The sequence below is a fragment of the Rutilus rutilus genome (genome assembly GCF_951802725.1).
Source record: "Rutilus rutilus genome assembly, chromosome: 9".
NCBI lineage: Eukaryota > Metazoa > Chordata > Actinopteri > Cypriniformes > Leuciscidae > Rutilus > Rutilus rutilus.
The window spans coordinates 5,790,285-5,798,141 of NC_140223.1; the positions used below are offsets into that span (position 1 = coordinate 5,790,285).

Consider the following 7,857-nt stretch of genomic DNA (forward strand, 5'->3'; position numbering starts at 1 on the left):
ACTTGGAAACCTGCCTCTCTAATGTCATATTATAGTATTGTTTTATTTTCATTGTTTATTATGGCTATTCTCCTTAATGTAGTCTTACCAACATTTTAAAAGTGTTCACTGTTCATTTTAACTATTGTGCAACTATTGTGTCACTTTGGACAAAAGCATCTGCCAAATCCCATAACTATAACCATAACCAAAATGTTCAACTTACTTGCTTCCTGTATACCGACAGTTGATTGGTCGCCGCATACGGTTTTCATTGGCTTTAGCGACAACTACCGATGATATTGACACTGCCCTTATTTTGTTACCCCTTGGCTTGTGCCACTGCTGTGGTAGACTCGTACAGGGGGGATTTGATTGTGTTGTTGATGATGCATCTCTGGCTCTTGCCAGCTCCAAGGCGTAGATTAGACCCACGACGTGTGAGCAGTAGCCTGGCGCACTAAAAATATAAGTGGGAGAATGTTATTATTGCAAAGTGGTCAGGCTAATGTCTTGTGTTTATTCCACAAGACTTATGGATAAGCTATAAGATAAGTATAAGATTTATAATTATTAGATTATTTAAAAATTTCACTTACCCTGCTGCGCATGAACATATCTGTTCCTCAATCTGTGTGTTTCCCACTTAAATTGTCAGCGTATGAGGTGGCTGCTGCTTGCGCTGGGACCTATAGGCTTTAGCTTCAATTTTTATGAAATTATTCTCTAATCGGTTGCAAATAATGTCGTGGATGTATCCCTCGAATGCATACTGCAGTCCCTTTTGTCTCGCTCTCTCAGATATTTCACCTGTTCGCTAAAAATTACTAAATATCTCCTTGGGAATGTCTGACACCGGTGCATACATACTGTAATAGACGTGCCGGGCGCGAAAGCTTGACAGGCGTAGCAACAGTAACTAAAGAGGCGGGGCTTAGCGAAGGGTCAGTTAGTCCATATTGATCATTTTAGGCGTCGGTCATTTAGAATTTTGCAACAAAAATACTGTATTTTAAGAACGCATGAACAGATTGTCACGAAACTTGGTATGGGTCATCAGCACGATGCCCTGAAGGAGCCTGAGAAGTCAAACAAGCGCCACCTAGTGGTAAAATTTAATTTTCAAATGCTTATAACTCTGGCTGTGGTTGACTGATTTTCACGGAAGCCATCTCATTAAGTTACTGAATCCTTGCCGAGTCCAACGATACCAAACATGCTAGGTTTCGCCTTATGGTTTGTGTAGTGTGGTGATTTAGCACTTAAAAAAAACATTTGCTAAATATACGCTAATGCCCAAATGCAAAATATTGATAGTAAGGGGTAGTAGAATCCAATCAAAGCCAGGTGTCAGTCATTTTTGACGTGTTTTTCACCAAAATTGACACACAGATGTATGGGCTCACTCTGAGGACACATAAAAAAATGGTGTGGCTGAGATAGACTGGCTCTGCCCTCCTACGTACTTCCGCTCAATTTAATTTTAATTCAGTAACTCCGTCTGGGATTGTGGTGTATTCTTTGGTTTTCTCCGATCAATTTTTAACCGGTCCAATCAGCGAACAGAGGGAGTGGCTGAGAACGATGGCGTTGAGATCGTGCGCTAGTTTGAGTTGACATACGTCACGACCAAACGTTAGCAATTGGTTATGGCAGATCCAGAGTGGTCAGATCCAATAGTTTTAAACTTCAACAGAGTATCCGCCTACAAGGAAGTTAACGCTTGTCAATGGAGAGAGGCCAGACTCTCTGTACAAATGAAATGTACGAGAGTCTGGTAGGACCAGGCTAGGGCTGAGCCTCTTGGTGGGGCAATAATAGAACAAAACATGAAATTCCCATTGACTTCAATAAAGTACTGTGATATAAAATGCTATACTTTATGAACGCATCAGAAACTCTGTATGAGTCATCGGCACCATGCCTTGAAGGTACTCAAAAAGTTATAACAAAATTTCCAAAAATTATAACTTTTGAATAAATCTGCCTATTGTAATGCCACTGCTCTTAAGGTTTGTCATTGTCACCTCATTCTGGCCACATCACATACATTTTGTAACTACGCCACCTATTGGTCAAAAGTGATAATCCATTAAATCATATTTTTAGTTAATGTATATGATTTTTCAGCCATTCATCTTTAAATGTCTTTAATTACACATTGCTGCAGTAGGTCTGACAATCCCAGCCATGTTGGCATGTCTTGTCATCTTGTGCTTGGCCCCGATAATTGCTGCTTGCAGCTATATTTCTACATTTGTTTTCAGTGTCTTTTAATTTTGGTATTTCTTTGAGTAATCATTCAATCAAAATAATTGTCAATATATTTTTTTCTTGTTCTCTAACATATAAAACACAAATCTTGTGTAATTCACAGCAACACTAGTTTATTAGTTACCTAACTACACATTTACATTTACACAAGATGACATTTGGACAAGGGGACAAGATGACACATTTACACAAGATGACATTTACATGTGAATCTAACAAAACATTTGCTCACTGTGACACAGAACAATGCTTTCTAATATGATTCTCTAGATACTTTGATTTGGTGAAACTCTTCTCACACTGAGTACAGTTGTACGGCTTCTCTCCAGTATGAACTCGCTCGTGTTCTTTCAGGTTTCTAGACTGAGAGAAACTCTTGTCACAATATGAGCACTTGTAAGGTTTTTCTCCAGTGTGAATTCTTTGGTGCTGTTTCAGATGCTGAGATGTAGTAAAGCTCTTCCCACAGTCAAAGCACATATAATCTCTCACTTCATTGTGTGTTTTCTGGTGCTGTTTAAAACTGTCCAGCCTTGAAAAACTCTTTCCACAGAGAGAACACACATAAGGCTTCTCATCTGAATGAACTATCAGGTGTTTTTTTAGATTTGATGATGAAATAAAATCTTTACCACACTGATCACAGTTAAATGGTTTCTCTCCAGAGTGAACGTGCAGATGATACTTGAGATCATTTAAATATGTGAAACTCTTCTCACACTGAGTGCATGTATACGGTTTCTCTCCAGTGTGAATTCTCATGTGTGTCTTAAGGTGTCCTTTCCGTGTGAAACTCTTTCCACACTGAGTGCAGGTGTGCGTCTTTTTGGCTTTTGTTCTCTGAATTGTAAAGTTACGATGTTCCTCCTCCACTTCATTCAGTTCTTGTCTTTGCTCTTTCACTCCCTCCTGGTCTAAAAATACACACAAAGTTTGAATCAGTTGAAATGAACCCTGATTTAATAACAGAAAGCAAAATATATCACAAATTTCACTTTTTGTTCTGTCATTCACTTGTTAACAGAGATGGAAAGTCCAGGGGTCAGAAAGTAAAAGTCCTGCCACATGTTTATTCCAGTGGTGTAGTCTACGTGATACGCAGGTATACGCCGTATACCCACTAGAAAAGGCCAAGGATTTGCGTATACCCACTTAAAAAAAGCGTGAGGATACGTATCAACTTCGTTTTGTGTCAGAACTTTCACACTTTCATTCATAAATTCACCCCGTCTGTGTTTGCGAAGCGACGGATCGAATCGCGGAATCCAGTCACAAATGGAACTTGCTATATAAAGCAGAACGTCACGGATTTTGGCTATTTTTGAATGAATAAATCAAAAGTAGCTGCTGTACAATTAATCAAATCTCGATATGGACTAGTGTCTATGAATATTAAAGCTAAAAGAGACTGCAATTGTTCTACGCGTCTCTGGGAATGAGCGCTCAGTGTATGCTCCACTACACACACACACACACACACACACACACACACACACAGAGAAGCACGCGTGACTCACGCTCGTGGTGTTTTCAGCATTTCACTGTATTGAGACATGATGTAAGCTACACATGTGCATTTCATCGCAGAGCTGCTATGAGAGTCACTTGATGAGAATTTCACCATTTCATTTGATAAAACTATCGTCATTCATTCGTTTCATATACACACAGAAACTGTTATGTCTTTACGACAACCTGTCAAAATAAAAGTTCTGTATAACTTGAAGAAATTATAACAGAAATATATTACTATTGCACAGAGTATACTTCAGGCCTAATAATAATAATAATAATAATAGTTTATTAAAACACACAGAAACTCAAATGTCTACAACCCACCAAAATAAAAGTTCGGTCTAACTCAAATTAATTACAAAGGAATTGCACAGTAAAATGTATTTTAAAATACATTATATTATGGGGGGGGGTTATATTAGAGTATACTCACTACAAAAAACTAGACTACACCACTGGTTTATTCCACTCATGAACTTAGCCAGCTGATTTCACTAATTAGTTCTAACTAGCTAGTATCTCTTGGCTGAAAAACTGTGCTAATTAGCAAATCCAGGTGATTGGAACAAAATATTGAGGAGGACTTTTACTTTCTGAACCTGGACTTTCCACCTCTGCTTGTTAATATAGTACAAATATGTCTGACAACTGCTATATACTAATGATGGCAATTTCAAAACACTGCTTCATGAAGCTTCGAAACCTTTACAAATCTTTTGTCCCGAATCAATGGTTCGGAGCGTGTATCAAACTGCCAGAGTCACGTGATTTTAGTAAACGAGGCTTAATTACGTCATAACTGTTTCGAAACACTTCGAAATTTCAATGGTTCACCGCTGGGGGCGATGATCTCTGTCAACCCATGAATCAATGAACAAGTGTCTGTGGGTTTTACCTGATCTCTGATCAGTTTATACATTTGTAGACGTATTAATTAGACATTAGTATAATTAAAATGAATAATGGTAGTTAATAGTCTCTTATTGACCTGTTAGCTGAGCCATTCATAAAACAAAACCCTGACAATTGATAAAAGAATATATAGACACTTGATAATCTTATTAGATGATTAGATAATTGCATTTGAAAGATTTTATTTAACTTTTTTTTTTTTTAAATAAATAATTTCCAATAGATTTGTAAAAGGTGTTTTTATGCATATTTGGCCTAGGTTTTTTGTTTTTTCGAAGCTTCGACACAATACGGCACATTTGCTTCAACTGTTTCAGTGTTCCATGAAGCTTCGATCTGCCCACCACTACTATATACAAGGTTATGATCATTTGGACGTATTACTCTAATTCAGTGGTTCTTAAACCTGTCCTGGAGTACCCCAACATTGCACGTTTTCTTTGTCTCCCTAATCAAACACACCTGATTCAACTCATCAGCTCATTATCACGTGGGTTAATGAGCTGATTAGTTGAATCAGGTGTGTTTGACTAGGGAGACAAAGAAAACGTGCAGTGTTGGGGTACTCCAGGCCAGGTTTGGGAACCACTGCTCTAATTTATCATCCATATACTGCTTACTAATTCACATCTACCAAAGCAGTCAACAATGAAGAATCAAGAATGGACACCAACCTATTTGTTCCTCAGTATCATGTTTTGTTCTGGATGGTTCTGGATCACTCATGACTTCAATCTCCTCTTTAATAAACTCCATCTTTAACAGTCACACAGATTTCAGCTGCTACTCCTGGAGTTTGTCCTTCTCTTGTAGGATGATGGGAATATTCCCAGTATTTATTGGTGAATTGTTGTGGGAGGGGCTTCACTGCAGGTGTGAACTGTGATCACTGTGTTTTATCCAATCTGCGTTAAAAAAGTACAAGGTCATCATGTTTAAATGAGCTGCTGAAAAGCCTCTTTGTCTCCAAAAGTTCCCTGTTATCCTCCTTGAACTCATTCTAACAACTTAATGTTTTAATATGTTTCAGACCAGATGGAGGTGAAAGAGCAAAGACAAGAACTGAAGTTAAAGGTGATGATGCTGTAGTTTGTTTCAGCCTGTTCACACCAATAAAATGAGCTTAATGTGCCAATTTACAGAAGATCTCAGACATCAATATAATGAATGAGCTGAAAACAGGGAACTTTTGGAGACAAAGAGGTTTTTCAGCAGCAGTTTAACATGATGGCTCTGTACTTTTTAAATGCAGATTGGATAAAAACACAGTGATCACAGTTCACACCTGCAGTGAAGCCCCTCCCACAACAATTCACCAATAAATACTGGGAATATTCCCATCATCCTACAAGAGAAGGACAAACTCCAAGAGTAGCAGCTGAAATCTGTGTGACTGTTAAAGATGGAGTTTATTAAAGAGGAGATTGAAGACATGAGGGATCCAGAACCATCCAGAATAAAACATGAAGATACTGAGGAACAAATAGGTTGGTGTCCATTCTTGATTCTTCATTGTTGACTGCTTTGGTAAATGTGAATTAGTAAGCAGTATATGGATGATAAATTATGGAGAAATACATCCAAATGATCATAACCTTGTATATAGCAGTTGTCAAACATATTTTAACTGTATAAACAAGTGAATGACAGAACAAAACTTTGCCACTTAAAATATCTTACACCTGATCTCTGTTGCTTTCTGCTATTAAATAAGGCTTCACTTGAACTGATTCTAACTGTATTTCTGTGTATTTTAGACCAGGTGAGAGTGAAAGAGCAAAGACAAGAACTGAATGAAGTGGAGGAGGAACATCGTAACTTTACAATTCAAAGAACAAAAGCCGAAAAGACGCACACCTGCACTCAGTGTGGAAAGAGTTTCTCACGGAAAGGAAACCTTAAGAGACACATGAGAATTCACTCTGGACAGAAACCGTATACATGCACTCAGTGTGGAAAGAGTTTTTCCCAATCATCAGGTCTCCATTATCATCTGCACATTCACTCTGGAGAAAAGCCATTTAACTGTGATCAGTGTGGTAATGATTTTATTTCATTATCACAACTAAAAAAACACCTGACAGTTCATTCAGATGAGAAGCCTTATGTGTGTTCTCTCTGTGGAAAGAGTTTTTCAAGGCTGGACAGTTTTAAACTGCACCAGAAAACACATAATGAAGTGAGAGATCATGTGTGTTGTGACTGTGGGAAGAGCTTTACTGCATCTAAATGTCTGAAACTGCATCACAGAATTCATACTGGAGAAAAACCTTACAAGTGCTCATATTGTGACAAGAGTTTCACTCAGTCTGGAAACCTGAAAGAACACGAGCGAGTTCATACTGGAGAGAAGCCGTACGACTGTACTCAGTGTGAGAAGAGTTTCAAACATAAAAAAAGCCTTCTGACTCACATGAAGATATGTCGTAAGAAGTCGTCACAATGAGCAACATTTCATTTTTATGTCAAATACATTCAAGTAAATGGTGTGAGATGAACAAAATATGGAGTTGCTTCCAAAAGAGTGGGTCGTGGAGTTTGATTTCAAAGAAACAACAACAAACATAATTATTTGATTTTATAATATGAGGCTTTTATTTTGAAATAAATGCATGAAAGCTATTGAGACTTCTGTCAGACTCATTTTTCTTTCAAAAAAGCAACTGAAAAAATGTGTTTTCCTGATTCAGTATCTGCGGTCAAAGATGTTGCAAAATTATATGTCATATACAGGGCTGTATTAAGACAGTGTGGTGCCCCTGGGCACTATACCTCAAAAGTGGCACTATACCCAGTGGGCACTACATTCAAATGTCTCAATTCAAAATGTAGGCTACATCAATTCATTGACAGCGTCAATTCACATTTGCCCAAAAAACCGTCATTAATGTCCTCTTCCTCACCTGAGTCTTCCTCGCTCCTGTCTCCCCCAAGAAGAATATCCACATTCGCCTGGCGGTCATCGCCGACGCCTAGGCTAACATTTGCAGTAACGGTGCGTGTCCACTACAGCGGCAAAACTCCGCTCAGTGCCGCTGGCAACGCTGTAACGTCTCTGCTTTGGGGTGTGTCTGTTGCAAGTGTGTTTAATCTAAGTTTTTTTCAACACACGGACAGTATAATCATCAGTGATGCACGCGATCACATTTAGAAATAGACAAGCTTTGTTTCCAAATG

At 38.3% G+C, this 7,857-nt stretch overlaps 1 long non-coding RNA gene across 1 annotated transcript; it reads left to right on the forward strand.

Annotated features, from left to right (window-relative positions):
- The first annotated feature begins 6,027 nt into the window (after positions 1 to 6,027).
- Positions 6,028 to 6,471, forward strand: LOC311297627. The gene is made up of 2 exons (XR_014628848.1): positions 6,028 to 6,167; positions 6,438 to 6,471. It is a non-coding gene; the product is annotated as an uncharacterized lncRNA (long non-coding RNA).
- The last annotated feature ends 1,386 nt before the right edge of the window (positions 6,472 to 7,857 follow it).